General features: G+C 44.7%; 1 protein-coding gene across 2 annotated transcripts in view; it reads right to left on the reverse strand.

Annotated features, from left to right (window-relative positions):
• The window catches only part of plxna4 (plexin A4), a 202164-nt gene that overhangs the window by 147748 nt on the left and 37444 nt on the right, over window positions 1-16972 (reverse strand). The gene's annotated exons all lie outside the window — the stretch shown is intronic.

Consider the following 16972-nt stretch of genomic DNA (forward strand, 5'->3'; position numbering starts at 1 on the left):
TCTTTAACCTTTGCCAGCACTCTTGAGGAATGGATGCATGCTTGATCTTAAGTCGCAAAAATAGATTGTGGGGAGCTAGAGGAAGTGCTCTACACGTCAGGAAAATATTAATGTTAGTAAAATGAGGAATTTACTTTATTGAAATGTAGAGGGACGTGTCCATTATATCCGAGTCACGCAATTAATCCCATTCATAAAATAGAAACGTTGAGGCCATCAGCAAAATCCTACAGAGTCAGCATTTTTATATTCACAGTCCTATTGGCATGGAAACCTGCAACTGATTGGCATCAGTCATATCCTGTCCCTGTCCAACGGTGAGGCCGCTCTGCTGGAGTTGACATTGAGTGAGCACACTTTGATGACATAATGGTGGTGTGTGTGTTTTCATCGCATCCGTGTGCCGATAGTCGCTGTAGCATGTGTTAGATTAGATTTAACAGCAATGCTTTTAATGGATGGGCTTGGAAGGTCAGACACTCACCTTTGAAGGGACTGAGAAGGAGGGAAACGATCGATTGCCATGTGACAGGTAGAGGAACAGAGAGTGTGTGTGTGTGTGTGTGTGTGTGTGTGTGTGTGTGTGTGTGTAGGACAGGTCGAGAGATACTGTAGAAGTCACTCTTGTATAAATAGCTGATCTCTTAATTAGAACCTGACCCTCCCCTTGACCCTTGTCACACTGACAACAAAACCCCAGAATATACTGTGAATATCTGAATGATTTATGATCTTGCTCTGTATGATTTGTTTTTTGCTTTTTATTCTGGCAGTATATTTATGCATGAATATGTTGTGGGCGGCTGTTGACTTGCAGCTGCTGTTACCTCCACTGCTGCAGGTTGTTCACACTTGCAACTTGAATATGCATCATATAACATCACTTAGTTAACGAAAACAGAAGGCCAAATTGCCCGTGCTAACTTCCCCCATTGCGCACCACCAAATCCCATAATAGTAGATAAATAGTTGCCAAGCAACAGAGCCTAGCAACAGCAGCAGTCAAGATATGCTATCGCTGTACAGGAAACTAGGGGGGAAAAATGCCTCCACTTTGAGCAAAGCGGGGATTTATGAACAGAGGTAGCAGGGAAAACATCTAACTCGACTGAAACGGATCTGCCATATCAACGGTAATGTAGACACGGATCCTTCTCCTGCTGTATGCCAACACAAGGAATCGCTTTTGATAAAATACTGTTCAGCGCTGGCTCAGGTTTCTGGTGACACACAAACACACACAAACAAAGCTACGAGGGAAAATATCCAACTGAGACGGGAAAAGGGTGATTATAGTTTGTGAAGCAAAGTAGCGACAATGTTCAGAGCTTGAGATGATTTTTTTTTTTCTAAACTGCAACAAGTTGAGCAACAAACACAAGGTAGAGTCGGAGGAAAGACTTTACAAAGTGTATATTCTACCTCGCCGAGGGCTGGCGTGCAAACAACAAGAAAGACACAAAAGCCGTTTACAGCGAGACACGTTGCACAATGAAGCAGACTAGTAGTAATCGTTAGTTGATTACCTGGGGGTCCAATCTTGGATGATTACAAATTCTACATGGTGCCATTTGCTCAAGGTTAAGCATCTGTTATCACGTTTTGAATCAAAGATTTGGATATATACAGTATTTCATGAATTGCATTGAAACAAACTGCATTGATGGCCTTCAGTACCAAGTGGTGATACATCTCCTCTATTAACTAAGAATACAGTTCGACACACTCCAGCCCGAAGACAAAATGCCTTTTTCTCTCAGCTGATGAGTAATTTCACTCCTCATCCATAAATCAATTATATATAATCCCCTGATACAGAGAATTAGTGTCCATTCAACATGAGGAAGCTAAGTGTTTCAGTGTGCGCACATTTACACATCCGTGTGTGTGTTCATGTGGGAGCTGTCTGCAGTGGTGGTTTGCTGAAAACAGAAAGCTACAGTGACGTAAACATGCTTTACTTCTGGCGTAGCACAAAGTGCTGCATGAGAGCAGCACAGAGAACAATGGACATGATATACTGGGCCAGTAAAAGTGTTATTATCCAGTTATTTGGTGATGTGGCAAAAGCATCAACAGTTCAGTCTGGGTTGAGCAACATTTATCGACTAGAGTGATAACTACTTCTCTCATGATTTGCAACCTTCCACTAAATCGTTCTGAGCATTTATCCAGTTACAAGAGGTGACAAATGTATTATCAGGAGCAACTTCACACCATAGTCGTGAATTCTGATTAAACACCCCTAATAGAATTCCAATTTTAGAAAACAGCCCTTTCAGCATATTGAGTGAAGACTAAAAATAATTACCCATTATGGGAATGAGCACAGTGTTTGTTTATTTTCCTCCTGAAGGGGGAGAAGTAAAAGGGAGAATTAGAGTTAATGATCAATGACGGAAAGGAAAATAAGGATCAGAGGAGGAGGGTACAGAATTTATCTTCCATCTTTATTTTTACGAGTCAGAGCTGTGGAGAGCTTTCTCGCTTTTGCAGACTTGCTTCTGGGACAAATGATGCCTAAATAATGTTTTCCAAAAAGATGGTAAAGCACCCTCCATTCCTCCTCATCATCATTTGTTCGTTATGTTCATTTTGCATATCATCCAATATGCACGAACCCCAGCCACCATCCCTACACCCACAAAAAACTACACTGGTCCCAAATTGGCGTCACAGGCTCATTATTCAGCTACTAGTAGGCATGTCAGCTCTATGTGCAAATAGAAGCAAGTAGCTTATCCAGCAGCTGCTCGCTGGCCCACTGATCTCCAGCAAGGCTGTTGTGCAAAATCAGAAATCTCCACTGAGGAGCAGCATTAGTGCAGGGAGGGGCAGAGGAGGCAAAGCATGGTGCAATATCCGTTCATTTGGAGTGTATTCGACAATCACCGGGACTCACAGATCAGCCAGTCGTGTAGGGAAAGCTCTGAGGTGCAAAACAGGGGGGGGGCGACAGCTCTTTCTCCACATTCTGGCACCCATCGCTACCTCGCTGTTTTCCTAGTTCTCGATCCGTCTGTGTAGAAGCGCGCGGGACTGAAGTTTCTATTTCAGAACGTGTCTCCCTTGGCATGTCTTCGACGGCCAAGTCTGTAGCCCACACTGTGAATCCGGGCGCCTGCCAGCACATTCTAACGCACACAGAGTTACAGCTGTATGTGTGCGAAGCCACACGGGAATCAGAGCCTAAACTGTCACAACACAAGGTACACGTGAGAATAAATAGAGCTAAACCAACATTCACCTTTAAAAGCACGTTTGAAATGTGCTAATGATGCAATGTGATGCAAGAATGGTGCATGTTGTTTTTGTGTGTTTTAAATACGTTTCCGATTGTTACATTTTTGGATTTAATTGTAGTTCAACGTGTCTGCATTCACAGCAGGGTTTGGTCAAATATGAACTCCCTACACTCTGGGTTCCTACTTTTCTGAGACTGACCGACGTTTGTGTGGCTACAAAGCTTACTGGACCGGACTTGGAGCTGCTTGTTAAGCTGCCACTGCGGAGCAGAGCCAAGCAACGACAGTGGCGGCAGAAGGAGTGGAGGACAGTGGTGTGGTTGGCTTGCCAGTTGTAGGAGCGGGCAGCTGAGACTAAACGTCAGTAATGGCCTAACAAGAGGAGATCTGGAGAGCCAGACCAGATGGAGCGACCGCAGCCATGTGCTTGTCTGGCTCTGTCATGGCGTTGTTAGTCAAAACACAGACAGAGATTTACTCGGAGATTAAGACAAAAAGATTGGAGAAATGTTGAAGTGAGACTAGGGGGATGCTGTCTCCTTTGCATCTCAATTTTACTTTCCCTATTTTTGTTTTAGTACAAATTCTATCCATATTTTCTTCAACCTCGACTCCTGTCTTTCCCTGTGCCCTTCACCTATTCTTACATCCTCTCCCTGTACTCAAACTCTTTCTCTGATTGATATTCAACACATTCTGTGATTAAGCCTTTTCCCCTTCCTCTATGTGCTAAGGGCTTAACTTTAATGAAAGGGCAGAAGTTGATTACATATGGGGAGTAAAAACTAGGCCTCCATCTCCAGGGAGGAGTGTAGTAGAAAAGATGACTTTTAGTCAACAAAAAAGGAGACAGAAAAAAGGGGGTTGTGGAGTGTGTACACCAGAGTGTCCTTGGGAGTCAAATTTCCCATGATGCTCTAGTGTTTAGGAATCAAGGACGTGGAGAAAGGATAAAAAAAATGTCCATGTGCCTGCTTTAATGAGATTTAAGCAGGTACGAGCAACACAAGGACACACATACTATGCACACACGCACACACGCACGCACACACACACACACACACACACACACACACACACACACACACACACACACACACACACACACACACACACACACACACACACACACACACACACACACACACACACACACACACACACACACACACACACACACACACCTCTCAGGATACACAGCTCTAGTTTGTGGGGGCTGCAGTGCAACTGTGATGGCTAACCTGAATCCATCTTTGACAATTACAGCAGTGAGCTGCTGGATGTCAGGCTGACAGACGATATTTTTGACAGATTTGAGAATAACACATGATATTCCCAACAACATTTTATTCCCTTGCTCGCAAAATAAACTATTGTACTATTGAAAAAGGATCAACTTTCTCTCACACTTTCTATAATCCCTACCAAAACTCACCTTCTCTCACATCACAATAGGTGCCGTTAGACTTATTTCATTTTCTATTATGGTGGAAAATGTTAGACTAAGGACAGAGTATTTCTCAGAAGCAATTCATTGCACTGGCTCTCTCCCTGTATATTTAATTGGCAGGAGATGTTGAGGAGAGATGCTGAGGTGGGTACGGGTTTTAGTCCACTGCAATGAATAGCTACAGAAGAGGCAGAAGAGGAGGGATATATGGAGTCAGCGTCACGTGTGTAATGTTAGGGCAGCAACAGCATCGTTTTGGGTTTAACTACGTGTGTGTGTGTGAGTGAAGAATCCGTTTTTGTAAACACCATGCATTGCTGAACTTTTCCTCCTATCCTGTGAGAGGGACAGATTTAGAGAAAAGAAAGGAGAGAGCGGGAGGAGAAAGGGGGCGGCACCTGTAGCTGACACAGGCCAAAGATAATATGTCTCAGTCTAGACAGTGATGAGACCCTGGGCAAACTCTAAGCGACACACACATTAGAGAGGTGTGATGGCAGGACAGCTGCTGCGATAAGACCCCCCCCCCCCCCCCCCCCCCCCCCCCCCCCCACACACACACACACACACACACAAACCCACGACCAACATTTTAAAAGTTGAGTTTTTCGCCAATTCTGCCTTTTTCCTTGAAAAAACAGGGAGTGTCCCACTGCAGATTGGCAATTACTATTCTGTGTGTGCACCAGGGAAGGAGGGGGGGATCCCATAATCCTTTGGAAGTGCTGGTGTAGCTGAGATAAAAATCCACTTATTAAGTTCAGTGTTGAGGATGGGAAAAAAGAAAGGGCAAGGAGAGGAAGTGAGATGAAAAGAGAGGAGTGTGAGGATATAGGTGTGCAAAATTACAGATGTTAATTTCTCTTTCTCCTTTTGCCGTCTTTTTCCTATTTATCTCTTTCTCCCTCCTTCCAACTCATGTATTTACTCTCTCAATCTCTCGTAGTTTCCATCTCTCCGGTCCTTGTGTCAATGAAGCGGCTTCAGAACCTGAGAAACACTCTAAAGTCTGGATGTCAGACAGACAGACAGACAGACAGACAGACAGACAGACCCAGGGACCCTTTTCAAGATGTTTACGCTGCATGGCATCAGCTCAATGGGCGAGTCGGAGTAATCTCAAATACAACTCGATGACACCACATTAGAGGGTGTGTGTGTGTGTGTGTTTGTGTGCGATGCGTAGGAAGAGAAGCTGAGCAACATAATAAAGTGCAAACAAACAAGCTGGCAGATGCAGCTGTTATTTGCAAAAGACTTTTTACGCATGGCGGTTAACAGAAGCTTCGAAACACACGAGATAGACTGGACCAACAGGAGCGCATAAACACATTGAAAAGTAATGTCTCATTCATATATGTATACACCTCTTACTTACACACACTTTGCCACCTCACATTGCAAAGCCTCAACCTCAACAGGTTTGAATACACACGCGCCATCTGCGAACACAAGCAACGCCCTTCACAGTGCACTCTACGCATCTGCAGTCTCACAAGTCTCCCTTGCAGCTGAGCCCACAGATTGCAGCCTAGCTTAGCGTCGCCTCCCTGACTGGCTGCGAGCGTTTACTGCAGGGAGGAGAGAGAATGACCCAGTTGTGAGGCAAACTGTTCTCTCTGCAGAGAGAGAAAGAAAGGGAGACAGACAGAGAAAAGGGAGAGGAGAAGAGGTAGAGGAAAAGGTATGTGGAGGCAATAGTCACCCCCGGAGACCTAAAGTGTGCAATGATTGGCTACGGGCGGGCAGGGAAGGAGGTGGTGAGAGAGGGAGCGGAGGCAGAGGGCTGACCTGCAGCGGTGTGTCCTCTATAGCTGCACAGACACCGCCATAAATCACAGAGACTTAGAGACTCGGAGGAGAGGAGGAGGGAAATGAGAGGGAAAAGAGTGGAGACATAGAAGATAGGAAGATGAATAAGAGAAAGAGTGATTTGTAACTTCTGGGAATCCAGAGAATGAGTGTTACTGCAGAAATATGGATGTTACATACAGTCCCACCGATACAAAACAGGGAGAAAATGGATACGCTTGAAGTTGCCATCCATCAACTGTTTTACGACAATCCATTATATGAAAGTTTGTGGGGTGATTAGGAAAGGGAGACATACTCGATACAAAGGATTACTGTGCTTCTGTTGAACCCACCCCGAAATGAATAGAACATTAATCCTCACTATCATTATACTTTTAGTTACGTCTGGTTATGAATGGGAACTATATAAAGAAAGGTGGAGCTAAATGCTTTATTTTCCCGCCTCTGTCCTCCGTACTCTTTAAACGCTCTTCTTGGATACAACAGTATAAATTTGTGGAATCGGAGGCACTGATGGGAAATTACATTCTGGCCCTGGCAGGGTTACTGCTTGCCATCCATCCACTGAGCTACACAGGGAACACACTGTGTGATTGGTTGCTCGACACTGCATTGATTTTTTCACTGCTGGAACACAAATTAACAATCGCCATGCAATGATTTGGTGCTCGCACACGGGCAAATGCCAAAGCTTGAAACAAAATTGAAATGATAATTGTTACACTACAACTAATTTTGGTTGGGGTGCAGCCAACGCAAACTCTGTCCATACCATTTAATTAATGATCAATCACCTTTAGGAACTGTCAATTAAGCGTTGAGAGCCCACAGCTTCACAGTCTGCTACACAAGAGTAATTAAAGCCAATTCAAGTGCTTCTTCCAACGCACTGATTTAAAAAAAAAAAAAAAAAAGCAGCACAGAGGACGATTCTTCACTGTTTGAGTTCACCTTTGACAGGAGTAGAAAGTCTGTGTGAACGTGTAAGTGTGTGTGTGTGTAGGCATGTGAGAGACAGCTGCGTCTGGAGTGTTTCACTGTGGTTACTTATTTAATGTTCCGTCAGGAGATGAGAGGAGAGAAGCAGAAAGAAGAAAAAAAGCCTGGACACAATCACCTTCACGTGCATGTGCTGGCTCGACACAGACTTGACATGGCTGAAGAAGGTGAATAGTGATGCTCATTTACCGGCTGAGCAGATCTGGGCACCGTTATGTTTGCCATGTGTGTCGATTTTAAACACGACTTCCTCCTATTTCTTCTTTCAGGGTGCTTGTGTACATTTGTACGTGTTTACAGCACAACTTTGGAGGCGGCGGCCATCATCACAAAGTCTCCTTAGCGAGAGAGGCTGCTAGCTTCGCACCTAGTGAAGGCCGATAACCTTAAAACAGTCTGACAGTCTAACTTGCTTGGTGAGACGAGCCCCATGCCCGCCTGGCAAAGCCGCCCCCAGTGAGCAGCTTGTAAACACACACAAGCTGCCAGCTTTTCTCAGTGGACAGCTACACAACAACATGTTAATTAGAAAAGAGGGGACGGGAAGGGGGGAGGGAAGGAAGGACAGAAAGACAGATAAAGAAATACATTAGAAGCAGAGATGGAGAGAGTAGTGTTTGTAGTACAATGAGAAAAACAAGTTGAATGGTAGAGGTAATAAAGAAAAGTAAATAAAAGAGGGAGAAGGGTGGTATTTCCTGCAGGGTTGTTATTGAGGCTGGTGATTCACCTGCCAATGGATCCAATGTGAGCCTTTTGATTTGTTTTTGTCCCCAGCCCTCGACTCCTCTTTCTCAGGAGCCAACCTTGTCTTAACCCTGAGCCGGCAACGCATCAAGCGTCAACTACGGTTTAAACAGCCAGGAAACAGAAGGATCAGACTCGAGTTGGTCATTTTCTCTCTCCAACATCTCCGCTGCCTCGAGCCTTTCAACTCCACATACACACTGCAGAGAAAAGCCACTCAAATCACTCACAGCTCAATAGGGCTGCCACAGACTGGTACTCTTCTCAATAGGTGCAGACTCACGAGAGTGAAATGAACATCAAACTCTATTCACCACTTTCCACCTCTCCTGCCATCAGGCCGTTTGCCTTTACCCTTTCTTGACATTCTCTCCATCTCCGTAGCTTTCACGCATCATACTTGCGAGACAATTTTGCCCTCTTCGCTCTTTCATTTTCTCTGCTGTGCTCTCGCTTTTCTGTAGTTGTTCACTCACTCTCTTTCTGCTTCCCATTTCAGAAAAAAAGATCTGTGTGAAAATATGTCTGCAAGTCCTGCAACGGAATACTAATCGAGGTTAGAAAAAAAAATAAAATAATATCCAGCAGCGTAACACTGAGTTGAAATTCTGAGGCAGTTTAATTTGCCTGCTGTTGCAGCTAATCAGCAAGTCAGAGCAATATAAACAGCATTTAAGCATTTAGGCTGTAAAACTACATGGGCCATGAGTCATTGCTGGAGGCTCACCTCTGTCACAAGCCGCCGCAATGCGAGAGCTTGAAGCAATCAAGTGCTCCGGACTTCGGTGTGCATGTATGTGCAAACATGGTGTCAACCTGCAGTAAAGCAGCTGGCTACCAAGGTGGGTTGCGTGCGCACGTGTGTGTGTGTGTGTGTGTGTGTGTGTGTGTGTGTGTGTGTGTGTGTGTGTGTGTGTGTGTGTGTGTGTGTGTGCGCTATTGCCCTGCTCAGCCCCTGGCAGTTCATCAATTATAAAGGAGCTCTGGAAAGGAAGGATAAGGCCAAGCTACAGCAATGGCATCTATAAATACACACCTGACATGCTTGAGGTGAACACCTATTTTTGCATACAATCAACTACACACACACACACACACACACACACACACACACACACGCACACACACACGTGAACATGCTGAACGCAGAGGCATATCAGGGCACTTTGTGTATCTGTTGAACCAGGAAGTCAGAGTGTACTCTGGCTGCTCTCTGCTACCCTGAGCACCACGTGATACTCTTACGTCTAAATCGGACGAGATTGCTTCCCCCTCCCTCGGTTTATCTCTGCATCCATCCATCCATCTTTACCAATTCTCTCTCCCCCTCGCCATGTGTTGCACATTCAATCTACCAACAATATATGCCTCTCCGCATCTCTCCATCTGCCTTTATCAGTTTCTCCATCATGCATCCATCCATCTAACTGTCTCTCTCTTCCTCTCCTGATCTTATTTCAACTCCATATCAGTTTCATCATCCAACCGCAAAACAATTCCCAGTTTCTCTGCATTTCTCCCATTCCTCATTTCATCTGTCGTTTCCTTTTTCATTCCTACAAGTGAATGATGAGGGTTCCCCGCTGAATACAACATGCTGCACAGTCAGACTGCCTGGCTACTGGGTAAGGGTTTTTTTTTTGTGTTGGCAGCAGGACCCACAAGTAGTGCAGGGATTGTGAGTACTAATCCCTGATTCTCTTCCCGTTACTGGACTTCACTCCTCATTAACTCCCATGATTCCAAGCACAGAACTGACTAATTTATACACACAGAGACCCATGTACGTGTATGAAACACACAAACAGACGATCCACCAACTCTCTACAGAACCTACAGAAGGAAGCAAACACTGTGCACCAGGCAATTACCAAAAGAAGATGTACAGAGAAACAACTGGCTCGGGGGTTTCCACTTACTCACTGCCCCGGCATGTCTTTTTATCCCTACAACAAACAGCCGAGCAAAGCTGGGTAACAGACAGCAGTTAATACAGCGGGATGAAAACACCAACACACTAATGTCGTGTGTTCAATCAGCCTGTGCGGTGGACAACACATGTCATTGAATACCAGCCCACTATCATTGGATCAGATCATTCTAATGTGCACTCAGTCCAGTGTCGCAGCATAATGTCTACTGTACACTGTACTGTGAGCTTCCCTGGGAATCATTTACATTGTACCCCAATAAACTATCTTGTGTGTGTGTGTGTGTGTGTGTGTGTGTGTGTGTGTGTGTGTGTGTGTGTGTGTGTGTGTGTCTTCCCTGCTTCAATGCCTACTATACATTCTATCCTATGCACCGTAGAGCAGGCTGTGCTACCATGGCAACCCACAGCTGAGCATGCAGTGTGTTGCTGCACTAGTTGGTGGAAGAGCAGCAGCAGCAACACACACACACACACACACACACACACACACACACACACACACACACACACACACACACACACACACACACACACACACACAGAGGCATAGTAGGAAGACTGCTGAGGAATACTTATTAGTATTTTAAAAAATGTGTACTTCTTGAGTCTTCCCCTGGCATTACCATCATCTTCATACTCCAGTAGTATTTTGTGGGGGGGGGGGGGCACTTTGGATTCCAGGGCACACCTCTCCTACACCCCTGTACACTTCAATCCCCTGCTCCCTCCCTCCATTAATTTTGTTTATTCTTTTTACCAGAACCCACTTCTTCAGGTGTTCACAAATGTTAAACTTTATTCATAATCGCCTCCCTGGTTCCGCGCTATTCCTCTTCCCTACATGCTTTGGACTTGCCAAACGCCATCTCCATTTTGGCAGTCTCCCTTTGACTCACTCTCAGCCATCACATCTGCTAACATCCACCCCCTCGCCCTTCGTTGGCCTGCTTGGTGTCCAACTCACTGACCAGTCACTGCCGCCCTATTTCGTTGAACATGTAGCTTTGGTCACATGACTATTGAGGCATGTTTTTCTGATGCACTGGAAGCGTCCTCGGCCCCCTCCTCTTGTACCCTTTGGATAAAGGATGCCCTATCCTTTGTGAAATTACAAAAATTAAACACATGCTTCATGGCACTAAAATTTTCAAAAACATTGGCTACACTTCTTGGAACATGTCAGGCCCCTCCAGCTGGATGCAGTCCTCATTAGCTGAGCGACCCGTTGTACTGCACCGACACCCTGCACCTTCTGGCCAAGACTTTTTTCCTAACGGCACATGTAACATCGTGGCGATAGCATGTTGAAGGTTTTTGTATACTGGATATATTTTAATGTTTGTTCAATTGTGTATGTATTCCTGTTGCACCTGTCTTGGCATAATTACTTCCACCTCCAATGTTAACCTCATCCTGCAGAATGTTTTCTCGAATTTCATTTTTTTTAAGCCATAGATGTAAGGGGTTTTGTATTGCATTGTTGTCGTTTGTGTTGAAAATTCCACAAAAAAATCTAAATTCTGGAATACTGCATAGAGCAGCAGTTTAGGCCACCGGCCAGAATGAATGGGTGGGTTGGGTTGTAATGGCTACTGGCCAGGGTGATAGTAACAGTGTGTGTGAGTGTGTGCACCTGTGCTCATCATTGTGTTCAAGATCATAAACCACTGTCTCCACACACACATGCGCGCACACGCACACCACACATGCGCGCACACACACACACACACACACACGTGCACAATGCCTGTCTGTCCTAAAGCATATTTCATCATTAGCTCTAAGCAGTTAATCCTCTGCTCCACTGACCACGGCTCAGCTCAGCCCATTTCAATAATCTGCATCTGGGGCTAACCAACCAATCATTCAGAGACAAGCACGTACACACACACACACACACACACACACACATGCAAAACAAGGACACAATCAACCCACAAAACATATGGGATTGGTCCAGAGCAATAAAATTCTCAAGGAAAAGCTCTGTCAACCACACACATGTAAATTCATCCATCTATAATCCATTGTGCTGACAGAGAAGCCCCAGTAGGACAGCCCCCTTTCATTTATGAGACAGTGCCGTGGAAATGCAACCTTAATTGTGATTGTATTATGTTCGTAATACATAAATTGAACATATATTTGAATCAAAGTGTTGCTGAGCAAACTTATAAATCCAGTGGAATTTTTATTGAGTTCACTTTGTGTAATTAACAGGAACCAGAGTCATAATATTAATATATATAATAAAACATATAAATTAGACAAAAAGAAAATATTTCGTTCTCACTTTTAATAACTACTCTTTACGAGAAAAATGTATATGAAAATACATTTCATTGATGCAACCTGAAGAATATGTTTCCTGTTGGACACACGAGGCATGGAAAAAAAATGCATGGAGAGTTAAGGTGCAGACTGACAGCAGATAGCAGAAAGATATGCAGCCTGTTATGTGAAGCAGGAAAAAAAGACGACTGTAGCTGGAGAGAGGAGTAATGAGACAGTCGAGAGAGAGTGGGCCACACAAAGAAACTGACAGAGGTTGAGTCAAAAGTGAGAGTTTGACCTTTTCCCTTCCCAACAACAACAAACATTCACTATTCAGCGTTGGAATTGACCCGTATCTCCCTCTGTCTCTTCACATTCATGCAAAATGTTCTTATCTTCTCCAAGAAGCTATAGCTTTGCAATCTACCATTCATTCACCTTTATGTCTCACTCTTATCATGCACATCCTTCCTCTTTTTCCCTCATCTGTCCCCTATTTGTTTTTCTGTCTGACTGGGAAAGAAAGACAAATACTGACAAATGCTTTGCGGAAAAGATGCTTTTTGTGCCCTGTCTTTTCTTCCCCCCTCTGTGCCATCAGCGCTAGAAGCTCTGCTTTTTCAGACACTACCTTTTGACAGTGCTATGTACAAACTGGTAATACCCGAGATACGGAAAAACACACATTCACCCCTCAGCTTCTTCAGCCTCACTCTCCTCGCAGTTGGCTGCAAGTGTTGAGCACCGATTCTCCCCCGTCGGGATGAACAGAGGGGAGATGCATTAGCACCTCGGCAGGTGGCCCTCAATCTCATCTCTTCCCTCTCTTTTCTCGGCACTTCTTCCCTCCACACCACCCGCTCGTCCCCTAGTCCACCTCTCCATCAACGGCCCCATGGAGGTACCTGGCCAGCCTTTGTCCAGCAATGTGCACGTCAGCTTTTTCTGTGAGTGCAATTATTCACTGATGCATGCGTGTATGCTTATCTCAACACATGCAATCATGTGCAGTGTGTATCCTGTGTGTGTGCTCTCATGCTAATGTGTTGCATGACCAGATGACCATGAACTAAACCAAAGCCTGCAGGGGGCTACGGCTTTCCTCTTGACCTACTGTTGTGCACTGACCTGCAGTAAATGGGTTTAAACCTTTCCCAGTCACAGTCTTTTATCTCCATCACATCTCCATCTCCTCCTTAAGTCACAGACCAGCGCACACAAACTGACCAACGGACAGGCAGACAGAAGCCATATGGTCCATTCACTTCCAATGGCAGGAGGTAGCCATCAAAGAGCTCTCACGGCAACTCCACTCAACCACAGACAGACAGACAGGCCGAGGGAGGGAGACACATGGAGGGAAATTATGTGGAGAGGGCAAATAGAGGTGGAGAGTGGGAGGGGAAGCAAAGAAATGAGAGGAGAAAGAGGTAGGAAGTGGTGAAGGGCACAGAGCAATTCAAAAGAAGCATAGTGAGGTGGAAATGGAAAGTGTAAGGAAAAGACTGTAGCTGTGGGCATGTGCAGAGTTCGACTGGCTTGACAGCACTGCCAGTTTTATGCTGACGGGGTTGTTGCAAAACTCAGCTCAGGCTGTGTCAATGTGGTCTTAACACAAACTGCCATTCACCACCAGAGGCACTTGAGGCAAGGGTTCACGTCTGTGTGCGTGTTTCAGTCTTTTCAGTGTTGTACTACTAACGTTGATAGAACAAACTTGAAATTGGTAGATCTGGATGGTTTTACTTGAATTTTGAGTTAAGGTTGAGATTAAGCATTGGTGACAGTTCAATTTAAATTAGTTTTCTGTTATCCTTCTATTGGTGATTTCGACCCAGCTTTACTTGCCAGACCCTGTTCCCCTGCTGCTTCTTTTCTCACGCCCTCACAATCATCTTTCTGAACGAATACACGTGATGATACAACCCAGGTGGCCACAACGATCTCCAGATTTTGCCTGGGGAATAACTCCACCAGCACCAGCACTGTCTAGACTCCTGGGGGAACCTGTCCCATCTCTTTTCTTCATGGGCCAACATTACATTAAGATATACAACCATAATAGGGCCCAATCGCCAACTGGTTCTCTCTCCCCCCATCTCAAATAAACATTGCCCACTGATCTCCTGTTCAGGTTGAATTTGAAGTAAGGGTTGAGGTTAAGTATACACTTTTGTTAGTTAATGCAAGGTTTAAGGGTTAGAGAATAAATTATGTTGATGACATCCCTTATCCCTATACAACCATGTCTGTGGTCTGATCCACAGGCCTCGCGGTATACTCGTGGAATTTTACCCTAAGTCCCATTCCATAAAACAATTTCACAAGCAAATTGAATTTAATTCACTCGGCTTCCCGTCCAACTCAACTTCATGATGTCATAAACGTGAGCCTGTAAACACAAACATTTAGCTCACGCAAACAGCACTGCATTAAAGTCCACTGTCTGTTACTGTAATGCTTATATTTATTTAGGACATTGTGTTAGTCACGGGATCATAAATAACACTGGGAGAAAAAAACTGAGTGAAAGAGAGTGTGTGAGAGAAGATCTGAGAGAAAGGGGGAGGAGGAGGGGTTGATGGTTGGAACAAGTAAGGTGGAGGAGTGTATATAAATCAGGATCCATTAGCTGAGGGGTTATAAAGTCACTGATGAAGGAGGTGGACTGAAGCTCGGACCTTTTATTGTCTTGTTGTTGTCTTTTATTGCCTGTGATGTCATCTAATGGTATACAGCTAACGATAGGGGAGGGGAAGTATGTACATGGGAGGGGAGGATGGGGCTGTAATGGGCCTTTGTGCAAGTTGTGTACGCCTGTGTTGACGCAGGATATTGATCACTTTTTGTCAAAGACTGCGTGTGTGTCTGTGGGCTGTCTTTGCCTGAATATACCACATGTGCACAATCTGATCTCCACTCACGTCGAGTTTGAAAGAGAACAATGCCAAATTCCTGAAGACTCGATTCTCTCAAGTGCCAATATGTGGTTTTGAGAGGGATGTCTGGAGAAAGACCAGGGGAAAGAAGAAGAAAAGCACAAAGATAACCAGGAACAGCATTTGTTTTTCACATCCTGAAGCAAAAAGGATATTCAGAAAAACCACAAAATAAGACGGGTAATACTTTTAGCCCTCAAAGCCACTAAATTTCCCCTTCCTAACTCGCTCTCATCATTACAGATGAGAGGTAGGCATCAAATATAATTACATACACTATTTACCCTGTTTGAAACATCTGCCTATGCGTCGGTTGTTGTCTTACAACATAGACAACCACTGCCTCAAACAGTTCCTGTGCAGAATAAAACAGTGAATACAAACAAAGCACGCCAGTGGTCAGAATATCAATAGCTGGTAAAAATGTATCTTACTTAATGCCAGCTAGTTAAATTTACTTTCCCCTCTCTTTTCTTTCTTGTGCCCATCATCCCCCCCTTTCTCCCTCTCGCCTTGGCTGGGTGTCGCCACATGACTCTATCTGCTGTTTATTAAAAGCACTCTGCAGAGTTGTGAAATTGTGACTTCATGACATTGCAGCAACAATTTTGAAGCAGTGGGCTGCAGCAAAAGGAAAACAGCAGAAACAGGTGTGCACTGGTCGGTTTCTTGTTCTGGCCCCAATCACATCTTTGTATAACTTTCTCCACTGTCTTTCATGTCTGTCCCTATATGACTCTTTCAAAATATCTCCCTATAATGCACAGATTTCAGGAATACATTCCAGCTCTGTCCTATCCTTCCCTTTCAACTCTCCTCCGCTTCCCTCAGACCCTCCGTCGTCCTCTCTTCCCTCCACTCCATGTCATTCTGGTTTCCCTGAGCCTGTGAGGCTCTGTGGCCTAGCTAGCCGAAAAATTTGTCTCAGTCATGGCTGTGTGATATACGTGTGCTTGAGTGTCAGAAAGGGAGAGGATACGCACAGCCGCTACCACACTTCTATCACACCTTGTAGCAGCGCATCATCCCATTAGCCCAGAATACGGCTGCACACGGGGGGAGAGCACAGGGGCGTAAGGGGGGTCGAAGGTGGAAGCCACAACAAGCCCAAAACCAGCTTATCCAGTGCTGTTAAACTTTGAGAAGACAAATCTTGTTTAGCCAAGGGCTTTGTGTCATGTTTTTTCAAAGGGGGGACAGTTATGGTCAGAAATGATCACAGCTAATGCTATTTTCCAGCACAGACCAGTTTTGTTTGCTATAATGACAAACAATGTGAACATAATCATGTTCAAAATACAAAGCCAGTGAACCAAAATGTCAGATAACTGTGACTCACAGTCCTGATACGAGACATAACGTAGTTACATAAATCTCTTAAACGATGTATTACATCCTATTCTGATCCCTCAATGTGCCTCAAGAAACAGATAAGAAACTTTGTCTAATCGATTCTGCAACATGCTGATCTGTGCTGTCTAGCAAGTTCTGCAACATGCTGATGTGTGCTACAATATCTTCCCCCGGGGCTCTGGATTTTATACGAGTCCAAAGTGAAGGAAAAGTACAG

This window comes from Scophthalmus maximus, chromosome 12 (genome assembly GCF_022379125.1).
Source record: "Scophthalmus maximus strain ysfricsl-2021 chromosome 12, ASM2237912v1, whole genome shotgun sequence".
NCBI lineage: Eukaryota > Metazoa > Chordata > Actinopteri > Pleuronectiformes > Scophthalmidae > Scophthalmus > Scophthalmus maximus.